At 39.1% G+C, this 17,411-nt stretch overlaps 1 long non-coding RNA gene across 1 annotated transcript; it reads right to left on the bottom strand.

Annotated features, from left to right (window-relative positions):
- Positions 1-414: 414 nt before the first annotated feature.
- LOC118899988 lies at positions 415-3,283 on the bottom strand. The gene is made up of 3 exons (XR_005021021.1): positions 3,042-3,283; positions 674-714; positions 415-471 (listed from the first exon to the last, which is right to left on the bottom strand). It is a non-coding gene; the product is annotated as an uncharacterized LOC118899988 (long non-coding RNA).
- Positions 3,284-17,411: the final 14,128 nt, after the last annotated feature.

The following is a 17,411-nucleotide window of genomic DNA, read 5'->3' as shown; positions in this document are numbered from 1 at the left end:
ATGGAGTACAGTGATTTGCCCAAGATCACACAGCTGCTCAGAACAGGATCAGAACCAAGCCCCCAGGCTGCTATGGCAGAGAAGGGCTTTCTTAGCCCTGGGTGTCTCTGGTTCTCTTTTGATCTACGTGGACAGGAGATATGAAGGAACACGATGAACTTACTTGTTTCCTTCATGAGGTGACAGCTTGCACGAGGCCCCCATGTCCCCTTATGCATGCACGTGCAGACACACATGCACATGCATGCATGCACACATGTGCACATGAGCTTAGACTCCTAGACTACCAAGAGCATCTCGGTCTTTTTTTTTTTTTTTATCATTCTGGATTCTACCTAACTCAATGGTTGGCATGTTGGTGTATCTCAATCAATGCTTGTTGAATGAAAGAATGATGAATATTAATGGATGCTTGCCTTCCCAAGATCCCTGAGGTCTTTACCATAACCTTGATTCAGAGTCCCAGTTAGACTATTTCAAATGGGGGAGGAGAGAGAGAAGAAAAGGAAACATTGCATTTGTCAGTACTATGCCAGGCACTTGAATGTATATCATCTCAGCTAATCTCATTTTAAAATGAAAAATCCCAAGTGAGCAGACGTCACCCCACAAAGGAGTGACCCCCACCCTCCCTGGTGCCCACACAGAAGGGCTCTAAGTACAGCCAGTTTACACTTCTGCATCAGTGTCTGCTTCTGCTTAGCCCCAGAAGATCTGAAAGAGAAAATAACATCAGAACTTCTGAAGACCAAAAGCTCAGTATCCTAAGTTTGCAGCCTTCCCCCTTTGTGAGACAGAGAATCAGGAGAATATTAAGAGGAGTGAGAGAAGGAAGCTAAAAATATCTTCAAAGCTTATGTAAATTCGGTGCACAGAGAGGCCTGGCCTTTGGGCTCCAGCTGCTCCCGGGGCTGACTTAGACGCCCTTGACATGGAGATCCAGACATTCTCAGAACCTGCCCACCATTTAAAACCTTTAAAATACCTTCCTAATTTTGTTCCATGTTCTTTAAATTTGTCACCCTTGGGAGTGGAGCTACAATATGCTAATGAGGCCATTGATGAGGCCCAGACACCCCTCCACCCCACCCCACCCCACCTCCGGCCTCTGGGGAGAATAGTGCAAGGTCAGAGACATCCATCCAACAGGAGCCTTTGAGAGGGTCTGTACCCCTAACCATTAGCATGTTAATAGGGAGGGAATCAAAAGATCACTCAATCAACACCCAATGAAGGAATCATTTCAATCAATAGCACAGCTCATAAAAGTCCCCATGCCACTGCCACTGCATAACAACAATTCTTAATTGAGAATTAAACAAACTTTCATCTGATGCAATTCCGAACCTCAGCCTTTAAAATAATGCCAAGTTCAGAAACACATTTGCCTTCATGATTCAATCTGGCAGCTTGTACACATTTAATGGGTATTTTTCCCTCACAGCTGACACTTTCCCTTCCTGGTTCACATAGGAAAATGAGATGGGTGTCACCTCCCCAAAGGCCACAGTGCTAAGTTAAGTGACTCTGGGTAGGGAGGGGGCTCTAACTGAGCAAATGTTAACCTGAGGTGACCTAAGCTGGGCTGGGACCTGGTTTCCTGTTTGGTAACCAACACCTACTAAGTCTAATTCAGCTCTTAGGTACTCAGGATGCTGGCTGCCAGACGGGAGACAAGTAGCTTTTAAGGCACTGATGACACAGTCTTCCTGACATTAGAGGCATGGCCATGAACCAGGCGGCCAATTTCTCTCAGAAAGAGCAGCTCAATATCAACTGTGCTAAATCCAAGTCATATTCGGCAGAGGCTATTCAGCATCCAGATGGACGTGAGTATCTCCATTCAACACGGCAATGCATTTCATTACTTACAGAGTCCTTCTCTAGCCAGCTCATCCTGGCGGGCCTGGGCAGACCAGGTCCTGGCCAGAACTAAGTCTGTTCAGCAGGAATATTGAAGTAAAAGCAGGCAACAAGGTCCTACTGTATAGCACAGGGAACTATATTCAATATCCTGGGATAAACCATAATGGAAAAAATATTAAAAAAGAATGTCTATACATGTATAACTGAGTCATTTTGCTGTACAGCAGAGATTGGCACACCATTGTAAATCAACTGTACATCAATTAAAAAATAAATAAAATTAAAGTAAAAGCAGGAACTCAAAATATCCAAGTCAACAGCATCTCATTCTTCCATTAGATGGTTAGAACGCTTGAAATTTCTGTTGAAAACCTGGTCAAGCTTATGAACAAATCCAAAGTGGTTTCTTTGAAACAATGTTGGTTCTGCCTGTGAACACTGTAGGAGCCTTCTGCTACATTTCAGAGCTGGCTTGACCTCCCCAGAGAACATGGTGGTTTGACACCCTAATGCTCACAGCTAAACATCCCCTTTGCCTCCTCTCCATTTGGTAGTTCAGGTTTGTGGGGCTCTTCTTCACTGACCTCTGCAAGCATTTGCAGCTGCAATGCTCACCTGCATCTCTCTACAATATATGCAGCTGACACACTGGAAAAAGTTGTCCAAGGGCCATATCAGCCCCTGATCATGCATTCAGACATCGCAAATTGATTGCCAACTGGCTGAATTTAGCCACAGATGTATGTGCAGGGTCTCCTCCACCCCATCTCTCTGTCTCTCTCTCTCTCTCTCTCTCTCTCTCTCACACACACACACACACACACACACACACACACACACACACACACTTTGACTTTCCAGGTCACCAAAATCCCCACCAAGTCTGTTGCCACACACGTTTGGTTTCACTCATTTACCTTATCTCTCTGGACACCGAAAAAGTCTGAGTGTGTAAAAGCCTGCCGGAGTCCATACATTTTAACCCATATTATAAATCTTTTCACCCAGAAACATATATGCTGGAGGCAACAGGTGGCTCCTTCAGGATACACACTAGGATTACAGCCAGTAGGCAAATTAGTAGCAACCTCAGGCAATCCAATTTTTTCTTCTAGCTCAAAAGGTATGGGTGGAGGTGGAGAGGGGAGGATTCTAGGGTTAGTTACAACTCTTACCTTTCTGCGCCCTTTTCTGGCAAGGTAAACTGTCCCTGGATGCTTGATTCAGTACAACATTGTCTCCTTGGGCTGCCATAACAGAATGCCATACACAGGGTGGCTTAAACAATAGGAATCTATTTCTCACGGTTCTGGAGGCCACAAGTTCAAGCAAGATCGAATTGCCAGGGCTGGTTTCTAACGAGGCTCCCCTTCCTGGCTTGCAGACCACCACCTTCTCGCTGTGTCCTCACAGGGCTTTTTCTCCGGGTGGAGAGAGTGAGCGAGTGCTGGTGTCACTTCCTCATGTTATGAGGATGGTCCTATCAGATTCGGATTTTCCTTATGATCTTATTTAAGTTTATTTATCTCTTTAAAGGCACTATCTCCAAATGCAGTCACAGTGGAGATTTGGGCTTCAACATAGGAGTTTGGGAGAGGAGGGACACACTTAAGTCCATGAAAAGTACTAACTGGAAAGCCCATGTGAAGTTGTTGCTATTGTACCAACATCAAAGATGGTAAATATGTTAATATTAATTACATTGATTAATTGTATTTATGCCCATGAATATATGAACATTGATTGTTTACCTTAATATTTAGTATAGGATTCAATTCTATTAATTACTCTGATCCCAACTCTACGGCAGCCATTGCTATTCAATAATGATACCTTTTCCTTTTGGGCCAAGGTGGGGCCTCAGAAACCTTCTCAACATGGTGTTGAGTCAGCTATAACCAACCAATTGAATTTGGCACAGGAGATGTGACATATTGACACTTGTACTCTGTAACCAGGCCTCCTCCACCTTGGGGGAAGATCAAGAAACCAGATGAAAATCCAGGAGGGGCTGACACACATCTATGTTGTCGAGCTGTAGCTTCCCTACTGGTCAGAACACGTGGCCTACAGGGACTTTTGACTGACAAAGTCGCCCTGGAAACTCCCTTTCCTAGATTCTATATAAAGCAATTCATCCTCTCACAGCTTTTCCTTTTTTTCCTGCAGAGTCATAAGACCCAAGCCACAGCTAATGCTTGGCATCATCAACCTTGTTTCCTGAGCTGGAGAAGGGCTGTTGTCTCAGAAATCACTTCTTCTCAGCCTCCACTTAAACACAGTCTGAAAATGCTTTTCCTCTGCTTTTCCTGGAATTTTATTCTTATCCACTAATCTGTGCTATTCTCCATGGACTACTGTCCCTGGAGCTAAATAAACTTCCCCTTCTCTGTCAGTTGCTTGGCCTTTCTGTAGAAGAGGCAAAAGAGTGGATTTGCAAGGAGTAAATAATACCATATTAAATGGAAATGTCTTCACAAAAATAGGATCTAACATTATGAGCTTAGTTTCAACCAGAGAACAATATGAAGAATGATATTTGGCCTTTTACAAGGTGGGTTTTGAAGATGTTCTTCATATTATTATTCCTTGAGTTTCTCCTTGAATTAAATACTAGGGAAGCAGACTGTCCCTCCTGATAAATGGAGTAATCTGCTTCCTTAGCATTTAATTCAAGGAGGAACTCAAGTAATAATAATAAACCCATCATGTTTTCCTCCTTTCCTTGGCTGCCAGTAAACTCACAGCTATGTTTTGTAGTCAGTGGTTGTTATTATTATTAGCTAGACGTTTCTGATAAATTATTTTCTCCTTTCATTACTGGACTCTCTTACTCATCCTTAAAGTGTATGTATCTCCTGCATGGGCTGTTTCTTCTCTTAGGAAGTGAATGGGGTACGTTTATTAAATAATACATCAGTGGTTCAGTCAGGGACATATCACGAGCGGACTGGGCTTTAACTCCAATTCAACCCACCAATCAGTTATTGATCCATATTACCAGCTGGTCCCCAAGTCCTCTATAAATGTTCTCTAAGGAGACATGTTGAATCTTCTGAAATGATGAAAGGGTTTAAAACTGAGCAGAGGCTTGTCAATAGTTGTCATACTCTATTTCAGCACAATAACAAATCTCAAGTCCCCAAACTTGCATAACTTAAAACTTGAGAACTCCCATGATCTCAACTTCCCCTTTAGTTTCAACCAGACCCATATTTCCAATTATGTCTTGAACATCTCTTTTTGAATATTCCAAAGGCAGCACACACCTAACAGGCACAATTGAATTCTATCCTTCTACCCTATCCTCCTACAGATTTATTTCCTTCACCGTATTCTTGGTTTCAGTCAGTGTTATCACTGTTTGCTGAGTTTCCCAAGCTAGAAGCCTTGATGATTTTGCTCCTCACATTCAATCAGTCTCCAAGTGCTTCAGAATAAGTTTCTGAACCTGATCCCTTCCCTGAAACCCCACTGTCACTGTCTTAGAATAGGATTTGGCTTTTCTCTCCCCTGAATTATTGCAACAACTTCCTAAGCATTCTTTCTGCTATCTAGTCTTTTCCTTTACTCTCATACTGCCATCAGTGTCATGTTCCTGATCACTTTCTAGTTAAGGACCTTTGCTGGCCTCTCAATCACTATAAAATAAACACCAAATTCCATGAGGTAGTGTACATGGTTCATTGCAATCTAGCTCCAACCTTCTGCAGCCTCACCTCTCACTTTGCATTAGGACTCCTATGGTCCAATCCTACTAAATTCCTCATCCTTTTTAAAACCAGCTAAGCCCTTTCACGACTCTGTACTTTTGCACTTGTTATTTCTTCTGCCAAGAATTCTGTTTACATAGTCTACCTCTCTACCTGGAAATTAACTTTTATTTTTCATGAATTAACTCAATTATCAACAATACTCTAGCCACCTATCCTACAGTCAAATCTTTCTTGACCTTTCTACCTTCCCTTAGCTGCTTTTTAAAAAGTCTTCCCTAGAAATTACCCAGGCATGTTTAAATTATTTGTTAACAGCTTTCTCTTTGGTTATCACTCTGAGCTAATTTAGGTCAAGAACCATATTTTTCATAGCCCTAGTACCAAGTACAGTAAATGGCACAATGTTGATGTTCATTAAATACTAATAAAGTAAGCACTGAAATATGAAAGTGTAGTAGGTGACAAACATGGGGTGATAAAAGATCTCCACTGAACTGTTTTACTAATGCAGGACCCTTTATTTAATGGCTGTGGACCCTTTGAGGTATAGAGTAATAAAGAGAAAAGCTAAGGCTATTCTAGTTGATGTTATCTTAGCAACTTTGTGACCTCATGATGTTTTCTACATTTTACCATTTCCTTTCAGTATTTCTCCTCTGCCTTTACCATAGCAATCCTATCTTACAATAAGCATCATTCTTAGAAGATTCAGGAAGGACAACCCAATCATGCAATTTTTGCACCCAATTTGGAGTAGACGTCACTAGTTTTATCCTGTGAGAGAGTCTCCTTGTGGGCTTTTTGTATCTGGTGATAAACCCCACCTGCCCACAAGCACTGAAATTGTTATAGATGATGTGGCAGACTGTATTTTCCAAAGGTGGCTGCAGGAGTACCTCCATCTCATTTGCTCTTCTATAACGTGACCTGGCCTTATTCCTTTCAAGACCTCCCCTCTCTCTTTCCCTTGAACCTGAGTAGGCCTGTGATTGCTTTGCTCAATAAATAGGAAGCAGCCTTAAGGAGCTTTTGAGAAAAAGGACAGGACTGGGAAAAAGATGACCCTTGTTATGGAGTGGTAGAAAGTTTAGCAACATTGTTGTTTTGCAATGCAATCATTTTTGCAATGACATGGAAAACAAAAATAAACCTAATGAACCAGTGGGTGTGGTCAATGAGATTTCCAAGCAAAATACCAAAGTGCTAACTGAGTTATTTTAGCCATATAAAAGTAGCCACGCAGTGTTAAAGAAAATTTAAGGGAAATAAAAAGGATCCAGGACTTGTTGGATTTGAAAATAAAATTATTTATCATCTCCATCTCTTACAGCAGAAAATCCTCAAAAACAAAAATGTCCTCAAGGTGAAGATCAAATCCAGGGTGCTAAAATGGATACATCTCAGGGTAAATACGAAGCCAAAGCTGTGACCAGAAAACTCTTTCCTAGGACCTTAGATAGATCAAAACTGATATGTCACAGACTATCAAATAGATAAATGGACTCCTAAGTATCTTAAGGGCATTCCTTGAAGATCTTCTCTGTTCAACAGATCTAAGTCTCTTAAGGATGTTGTCTCATAGCAACCTCAGAGACATCCCAAGGTAAAAAAATAAGGGCTCATCTCAAAGAGATTTGTGGGTGTGGAGTTTAACTGATGAAATATGTTTTGTTAATATACAAGAAGCCCACAGAATTTTAAAAGAATTGTAGCATTTTAAATTGAAAGAGATGGTACAAAATGAACAGAAGCCTTTGAATCTCTAAAATTTTTTGGACACCAAGCAATCTGAGAGCCTACTTAGTTGAAAACATGGAAGACTTTGTATAGAAATGAAGAATAACTCGTCGGATGGAACTAAGGGCCCAGAAGGCAAAGCCAGTTGTCCTGGAGGATGATCCTAGGGAGTAGGACTGAGTCCTAACTCAGGAACTGATAATGTGTACTTGGCTGGATTTTTTAAACTGACTATTGTGTGTCTTTTATTTTTCCTCTTTTTGAATGGGAAGACTGTAGTAATTATTCTATGCTTGTCTCACCTGGGTGTGGTTGGAGAGGATGAATAACTTGTGCCTTTAGTTCACAGATTTTTAGAACAAGAAGAACTGTACTCAAAGAATTGCACTAGAGAAGCCCCACTGTCACCTGGACATAATTTAGTTCACAAGATCTTAGATTTTGAACTGATGCCTCAATGGGATGAAACTTTGAAAGTCTTGGGGGAAGGGATGACTGAATGCATGTGAAAGTTGATGTGAATTTTGTGGCCAGAGGCAGACTATGGCAGATTTTATTTTCCAAAGATGACCACAAAAGTATCCCATACCTTACATACACTTCTATCATGTAACCTTGCTAATACTCTATTAAGAGATGGAGCCTAATTCCCTTTCTTTGGATCTAGATGGGCTTGTGACTGTTTTAGCCAATAGGGTAAAATAGAAATAATGATGTGTGTCTTCCAAGAGTGGATCATTAAAGTAATACAGTTTTGACCTTGTTCTCTGGGACACAATGTTAGAAGTCCAACTACCTGAGGCCACTGTGAGAAAGCCCAGGCCACAGGGAGAGACCTTATGTAGATGTTCTGGTTGACAGCCCCAGTGAGGTTACAGATGACAGCCAATATCAATGGCTAAATATGTGAGTGAAGATGTCTCCAGATGATTCCAGCCCCCAGCCATTGAGTCATATCCAGCCATTGAGACTTCCAAGCCCAGGTGTCGACACCGTGAAAGGGAGATAAGCCAAATACACAGTGCTCTGTATGAATTCCTGACTCACATAATCCATAAGTACAGCTTAAAAATTTAAGCCATTTAGCTTTCAAGTAATATGTTACACAATAGAAACTGGAACATATGGACATGGGCACTTTCAAAGTTTTATCACTTATGTTGTTGCTTAAGTACGCCCCTTTGCCAGCATCAATAGAACAGAAAAACTACAAAATTATATAAATCCTATCCACAAACTAAAAGAAGGGAGAAGATAAAATTCTGTAAAATAATGAGAATGTGGATTGTTATTTCTGGATATATATGTATTTATTAGATAATGAAAATTAGAAGACAGTAAGTTATCCAGAGAATTAAGAAGAGTGAAATATTAACCTACACAGAGTTGACTCCTGAATGCTGGCACCTTAGGGGGTATAATTTTCCTTTATGCCTTCAATAGTTTTCCCCAAATTAAAAACTGTCAAAAAGACTTCCACTTCTGGCAAAGATGGAGTAAGAAACACCAGAATTAGCAAAATTAGTTCTAGACTAGTTAATTCTACAGCTCTGGTGCTCCCTAATAAATCTTAAAAACAAGACTAAAAAGGATCAAAGTATTTCCAAGTAACTGACCTTCATCCCAGGAAAAAAAGATCAAGTATATTTATAAGAATACATAAATAAATATTCAGCCAGCACTCAACAAGGTACAATTCAAAATGTCTGGCATCCAACCAAAAACTAATAGACATTAGAAGAAGTAGGAAAATATGACCCATAATGAGGAAAAAGATCAGTCAATTGAAACCAACCCAGAACAGACACAGATGTTAGACTAGCAGAAAAGGCATTAAAACAGTTCTTATAACTTACTTCCATATGTTCAGAAAGTTAAGTAGAGACATGGGAGATATTAAAAAGACTCAAATAAAACTTCTACAGTTGAAAACTATGATGTCTGAGATAAAAATTATACTGGCTAGAATTAACAGTGTATTAGAAATTGCGGAAGAAAAGAATAGCAAACATAAAGACATAAAAATAGGCACTACCCCAAATGAAACACATAGAGAAAAAATAATTTTGTAAAATAACTGTGAGACAATATCCACTGTGCATTTAACTGCAGTTCCTGCAGGAGGAAGATGGAAGAAAAAACATATTTGGAAAAATGATAGCCAATTTTTTTCCAAATTTGATAAAAACAAATACAAGTAGTTCAATAAACCCCAAGCACAACAAACATGAAGAAATGTAAATCAAGGCACAGTGTGCTCAAATTGCTTAAAATCAGGGCTAAGAGAAAAATCTTAAAAGCAGCCTGGAGGTGAGGGATGGAGAGATATCTTACATACAAAGAAACAAAGACAAGGATGATAGAATATTTCTCATCAGAATCAATAAAAGTGAGAAGAGAGTGAAGTAACATCTTTAAAATAGTGGAAGAAAAAACCACCACCAGAATTCTATACCCAGGGAAACTATCTTTCGAAAACAAAGTGAAAAATAAGAATTTTTCAGAAATACAAAGCTAGAAGAATGTATCATCAGCAGATTCATACCACAAGAAATGTTAAAGAAAGTCCTTCAGACAAATGGAAAAATAATACCAGATGGAAATCTTGATCTCTAAAAACAAAAAGAACAAAAAGAAGAGCACTGGAAATTGTAACTAAATAGGTAAAAGTTAAATATAAAAAAAATTCTTTCTGATTACTTAAATTTGTTTGGGAGACAATTGACTGTTTAAATCAAAGTCATAACAATGTTTAAAAATTTATAACATGTATAAAAGTGAAATGTATGACAAAATTAGCCCAAAGAATGGGAGAGGAGAAATGTAAGTACAGTTGACCTTTGAACAACACACATGTGAACTGTACAGGTCAACTTATATGTGGATTTTTTTTCAGTAGTAAATAGTCCAGTACTACACGATCCAAGGTTGGTTGAATCCACAGGTATGGAACCCTGGATATGGAGGAACTGTAGATATGAAGGAACTGCATACAAGGAGGCCCAAATATAAATTACACATGTATTTTTCACTGTGCAGAGGGTTGGTGCCCTACCTCCCACATTGTTCAAAGGTCAAATGTCTACTACTTTAAAGTTCTTGTTCTATAAGTGATGTTTTATAAACTCACTTGAAGGTAGGTAGACTGTGATTAGCCAAAGGTACATATTATGAAATCTAAGGCAAGCACTAAAATAATGAAACAATGATGACTAACGGCTAATAAGCAAAAATGAGATATGTGTACTCAACAATAAGCTGCCCACAAGAAACACACTTTAAGTATACAACACAAAAAGGTTAAAAGTAAAGGCATGAAAAAAATATAACATTAATCTACACTAATTAATGTTATCAATGCTTGCCCTAATCAAAGGAAAGTTGTTGTGGTTATATCAGTATTAGAAAAAGTAAACGTAAGGAGGAGATTGGTTCAAGATGGCAGAGTAGAAAGATGTGTGCTCACTCTCTCTTGTGAGAGCACCAGAATCACAACTAACTGCTGAACAATCATAGGCAGGAAGACACTGGAACTCACCAAAAAAAGATACCCCACATCCAAAGACAAAGGAGAAGCTGCAATGAGATGGTATGTGGGGGGCAATCACAATAAAATCAAATCCCATAAGTGCTGGGAGGGTGACTCACAAACTGGAGAACAATCATACCACAGAAGTCCACCCACTGTAGTGAACGTTCTGAGTCACAAGTGAGGCTTCCCAACCTGGGGTTCCAGCAATGGGAGGTGGAAATCCCAGAGAATCAGACTTTGAAGGCTAGCGGGATTTGACTGCAGGACTCTGACAGGACTGGGGGAAAGAGAGAGTCCACACTTGGAGGGCACAGACAAAGTAGTGTGTGCATCAGGACCCAGGGGCAAAGAGCAGTGACCCCATAGGAGACTGAACCAGACCTACCTGCTAGTGTTGGAGGGTCTCCTGCAGAGGGGGGGATGGGTGTGGCTCACCACTGGGAAGGGGAAACTGGCAGCAGAAGTTCTGGTAAGTGCTCCTTGGCATGAGCCCTCCTGGAGTTTGCCATTAGCCACACCAAAGAGCCTGTAGCATCCAGTGCTGGGTCGCCTCAAGCCAAAAACCCAACAGGGAGGGAACTCAGCACCACCCACCAGCTGACAAGCAGATTAAAGTTTTACTGAGCTCTGCCCACCAGAACAACACCCAGCTCTACCCACCACCAGTCCCTCCCAACAGGAAGCTTGCAGAAGCCTCTTAGATAGTCTCATCCACCAGAGGGCAGACAGCAGAAGCAAGAAGAACTACAATCCTGCAGCCTGTGGAATGAAAACCACATTCACAGAAAGACAGACAAAATGAAAAGGCAGAGGACTATGTACCAGATAAAGGAACAAGATAAAACCCCAGAAAAACAATTAAATGAAGTGGAGATAGGCAACCTTCCAGAAAAAGAATTCAGAATATTGATAGTGAAGATGATGATAGTGAAGATGACCCAGGACCTCAGAAAAAGAATGGAGGCAAAGATACAGAAGATGCAAGAAGTGTTTAACAAAGACCTAGAAGAATTAAAGAACAAATACTTAGAAGAATTAAAGAACAAACAAACAAAGATGAACAATACAATAACTGAAATGAAAAATACACTAGAAGGAATCAATAGCAGAATAACTGAGGCAAAAGAATGGATAAGTGACCTGGAAGACAGAATGGTGGAATTCACTGCCACCAAACAGAATAAAGAAAAAAGAATGAAAAGAAATGAAGACAGCCTAAGAGACCTCTGGGACAACATTCAATGCACCAACATTTGCATTATAGGGGTCCCAGAAAGAGAAGAGAGAGAGAAAGGACCTAAGAAAATATTTGAAGAGATTATAGTCAAAAACTTACCTAACATGGGAAAGGAAATTGCCACCTAAGTCTAGAAAGTGCAGAGAATCCCAGGCAGGATAAACCCAAGGAGGAACATGCCGAGACACATAGTAATCAAATTGACAAAAATCAAAGACAAAGAAAAATTATTGAAAGCAACAAGGGAAAAACAATAAGAAACATACAAGGGAACTCCCGTAAGGTTAACAGCTGATTTCTTAGCAGAAACTCCACAAGCCAGAAGGGAGTGGCACAATATATTTAAAGTGATGAAAGGGAAGAATCTACAACCAAGATTACTCTGCCCAACAAGGATCTCATTCAGATTTGATGGAGAAATCAAAAACTTTACAGACAAGCAAAAGCTAAGAGAATTCAGCACCACCAAACCAGCTCTACAACAAATGCTAAAGGAACTTCTCTAAGTGGGTAACACAAGAGAAGAAAAGGACCTACAAAAACAAACCCAAAACAATTAAGAAAATGGTCATAGGAACATACATATTGATAATTACCTTAAATGTGAATGGATTAAATGCTCCAACCAAAAGACACAGGCTTGCTGAATGGATACAAAAACAAGACCTGTATACATGCTGTCTACAAGAGACCCACTTCAGACCTAGGGACACATGTAGACTGAAAGTGAGGGGATGGAAAAAGATATTCCATGCAAATGGAAATCAAAAAAAGCTGGAGTAGCAAGACTCATATCAGACAAAATAGAATTTAAGGTAAAGAATGTTACAAGAGAGAAGGAAGGACACTACATAATGATCAAGGGATCAATCCAAGAAGAAGATATAACAATTATAAATATATATGCACCCAAAATAGGAGCACCTCAATACATAAGGCAAATGCTAACAGCTATAAAAGAGGAAATCGACGGTAACACAATAACAGTGGGGGACTTTAACACCTCACTTACACCAATGGACAGATCATCCAGACAGAATATTAATAAGGAAACACTAGCTTTAAATGACACAACAGACCAGATAGATTTAATTGATATTTATAGGACATTCCATCCAAAAACAGCAGATTACACTTTCTTCTCAAGGGCACATGGAACATTCTCCAGGATAGATCACTTCTTGGGTCACAAATAAAGCCTTGGTAAACTTAAGAAAATTGAAATCATATCAAGCATCTTTACTGACCACAATGCTATGAGATTAGAAACAAATTACAGGGAAAAAAACGTAAAAAACACAAACACATGGAAGCTAAACAATACATTACTAAATAACCAAGAGATCACTGAAACAATCAAAGAGGAAATCAAAAAATACCTAGAGACAAATGACAACAAAAACACAATGATCCAAAACCTATGGGATGCAGCAAAAGCAGTTCTAAGAGGGAAGTTTATAGCAATACAATCCTACCTCAAGAAACAAGAAAAATACCAAATAAACAATCTAATCTTACACCTAAAGGAACTAGAGAAAGAAGAACAAACAAAATCCAAAGTTAGTAGAAGGAAAGAAATCATAAAGATCAGAGCAGAAATAAATGAAATAGAAACAAAGAAAACAATAGAAAGATCAATAAAACTAAAACCTGGTTTTTGAGAAGATAAACAAAATTGATAAACCTGTAGACAGACTCATCAAGAAAAAGAGGGAGAGGACTCAGACCAATAAAGTTAGAAATGAGGGTTTCCATGGTGGCACAGTGGTTAAGAATCTGCCTGTCGATGCAGGGGGCAAGGGTTCGAGCCCTGGTCCGGGAAGATCCCACATGCCATAGGGCAACTAAGCCCATGCGCCAAAACTACTGAGCCTGTGCTCTAGAGCCCATGAGCCACAACTATTGGAGCCTGCACACTTAGAGTCTGTGCTCCGCAGCAAGAGAAGCCACTGCAATGAGAAGCCTCTGCACCACAACGAAGAGTAGCCCCTGCTCGCCACAACTAGAGAAAGCCCGCGTGCAGCAACAAAGACCAAATGCAGCCAAAAATAAATAAATTAAATAAATTTTTAAAACACAACAAAAAAATTAAAATTAAATTAAAAATGAAAAAGGAGAAGTTACAACGGACACAGCAGAAATACAAAACATCAGAAGAGACTACTACAAGCAATGTTATACCAATAAAATGGACAACCTGGAAGAAATGGTCAAATTCTTAGAAAGGTATAACCTTCCAAGACTGAACCAGGAAGAAGTAGAAAATATGAACAGACCAAACACAAGTAATGAAATTGACTCTATGATTAAAAATCTTCCAACAAACAAAAGTCCAGGATCAGAGGGCTTCCCAGGTGAATTCTATCAAACGTTTAGAGAAGAGCTAACACCTATCCTTCTCAAACTCTTCCAAAATATAGCAGAGGAAGGAACATTCTCAAACTCATTCTACGAGGCCACCATCTCCCTGATACCAATACCAAACAAAGATGTCACAAAAAAAGAAAACTACAGGCCAATATCACTGATGAACAGAGATGCAAAAATACTTGCAAACAGAATCCAACAGCACATTAAAAGGATCATACACCATGATCAAGTGGGGTTTATCCCAGGAATGCAAGGATTCTTCAATATACACAAATCAATCAATGTGATACACCATATTAACAAACTGAAGGATAAAAAGCATATGATAATCTCAATAGATGCAGAAACAGCTTCCGACAAAATTCAACACCCATTTATGATAAAAACTCTCCAGAAAGTGGGCATGCAGAGAACCTACCTCAACATAATAAAGGCCATATATGACCAACCCACAGCAAACATCATTCTCAATTGTGAAAAACTGAAAGCATTTCCTCTAAGGTCAGGAACAAGACAAGGATGTCCACTCTCACCACTATTATTCAACATAGTTTTGGAAGTCCTAGCCACGGCAATCAGAGAAGAAAAAGAAATAAAAGGAATCCAAATTGGAAAAGAAGAAGGAAAACTGTCACTGTTTGCAGATGACATGACACTATACATAAAAAATCTTAAAGATGCCACCAGAAAACTACTAGAGCTAATCAATGAATTTGGTATTTGCAGGCTACAAAATTAATGCTCAGAAATCTCTTGCATTCCTATACACTAACAACGAAAGACCAGAAAGAGAAATTAAGGAAACAATCCCATTCACCATTGCAACAAAAAGAATAAAGTACCTAGGAATAAACCTACCTAAGGAGGTAAAAGAGCTGTACTCAGAAAACTATAAGACACTGATGAAAGAAATTAAAGATGACACAAACAGATGGAGAGGTATACCACGTTCTTGCATTGGAAGAATCAATATTGTGAAAATGAGTATACTACCCAAAGCAATCTACAGATTCAATGCAATCCCTATCAAATTACCAATGACATTTTTTACAGAACTAGAACAAAAGACCTTAAAATGTGTATGCAGACACAAAAGACCCCAAAAAGCCAAAGTAATCTTGAGGGGGAAAAAAGGAGCTGGAGGAATCAGGCTCCCTTGACTTCAGACTAAACTACAAGGCTACAGTCATCAAGACAATATGGTACTGGCACAAAAACAGAAATATAGATCAATGGAACAGGATAGAAAGCCCAGAGGTAAACCCACGCAGCTATGGTTAACTAATCTATGACAAAGGAGGCAAGAATATACAATGGAGAAAAGACAGTCTCTTCAATAAGTGGTGCTGGGAAAACTGGACAGCTACATGTAAAAGAATGAAATTAGAACACTCCCTAACACCATACACAAAAATAAACTCAAAATGGATTTGAGACCTAAATGTAAGACCGGACACTATAAAACTTTTAGAGGAAAACACAGGAAGAACACTCTTTGACATAAAGCAAAGCAAGACCTTTATTGACCCATCTCCTAGAGTAATGGAAATAAAAACAAAAATAAACAAATGGGACCTAATGAAACTTAAAAACTTTTGCATACCAAAGGAAACTATAAACAAGACGAAAGACAACCCTCAGAATGGGAGAAAATACTTACAAACGAATCAACGGACAAAGGATTAATCTCCCAAATATATAAACAGCTCATGCAGCTCAATATTAAGAAAACAAACAACCCAATCCAAAAATGGGCAGAAGACCTAAATAGACATTTCTCCAAAGAAGACATACAGATGGCCAAGAAGCACATGAAAAGCTGCTCAACATCATTAATTATTAGAGAAATGCAAATCAAATCTACAATGAGGTATTACCTCACACCGTTCAGAATGGCCATCATCAAAATATCTACAAACAATAAACGCTGGAGAGGGTGTGGAGAAAAGGGAACCCTCTTGCACTGTTGGTGGTAATGTAAATTGATACAGCTGCTATGGAGAACAGTATGGAGGTTCCTTAAAAAACTAAAAATAGAATTACCATATGACCCAGCAATCCCACTGCTGGGCATATACCCAGTATATATGCCCAGAGGAAACCATAATTCAAAAAGACACATGCACCCCAATGTTCATTGCAGCCCTATTTACAATAGCCAGGTCATGGACGCATCCTAAATGCCCATTGACAGATGAATGGATAAAGAAGATTTGGTGCATATATACAGTGGAATATTATTCAGCCATAAAATGGAATGAAATTGGGTCATTTGCAGAGATGTGGAGGGACCTAGAGACTGTCATACAGAGTAAAGTAAGTCAGAAAGAGAAAAACAAATATCATATATTAATGCCTATATGTGGATCTAGAAAAATGGTACAGATGAACCAGTTTGCAAGGCAGAAATAGAGACACAGATGTAGAGAACAAAGGTATGGACACCAAGGGAGGAAAGTGGCAGAGGGGACATGGTGGTGGTGGGATGAATTGGGAGACTGGGATTGACATGTATACACTAATATATATAAAATAGGTAACTAATGAGAACCTGCTGTATAAAAAAATAAAATAAAATTCAAAAACTAAACATTAAAAGTAAATGTCAGAACAAAAAAAAATTAACAAGTTTGCAAAACACATATCTGATAAAGGATTTGTATTTAGAATATATAAAGAGCTCTCAAAATGAAGTACATAAATAAATAAATAAATGGCAAAAGAGTTCAATGAGCACTTCATCAAAGAATATATATAGATATCAACTATGCACATGAAAGAGGCTTGACATCATTAGACTTTAGAAAAATGCAAATTAAAACCCAAACAACATGTGCTATCTACCTACTAGAATGACTAATATTGAGAAGGCTGATCATACCAGGTATGGGTGAAGATGTGTGGGAATGTGAAACGGTGTAATCACTTTGGAAAATAGTTTGGCAGTTTCTTT

Source organism: Balaenoptera musculus, chromosome 8, assembly GCF_009873245.2.
Source record: "Balaenoptera musculus isolate JJ_BM4_2016_0621 chromosome 8, mBalMus1.pri.v3, whole genome shotgun sequence".
In the NCBI taxonomy this organism is placed as follows: Eukaryota; Metazoa; Chordata; class Mammalia; order Artiodactyla; family Balaenopteridae; genus Balaenoptera; species Balaenoptera musculus.
The sequence above is the reverse complement of the archived record's forward strand: the minus strand, read 5'-3'. Positions and strand labels throughout refer to the sequence as shown.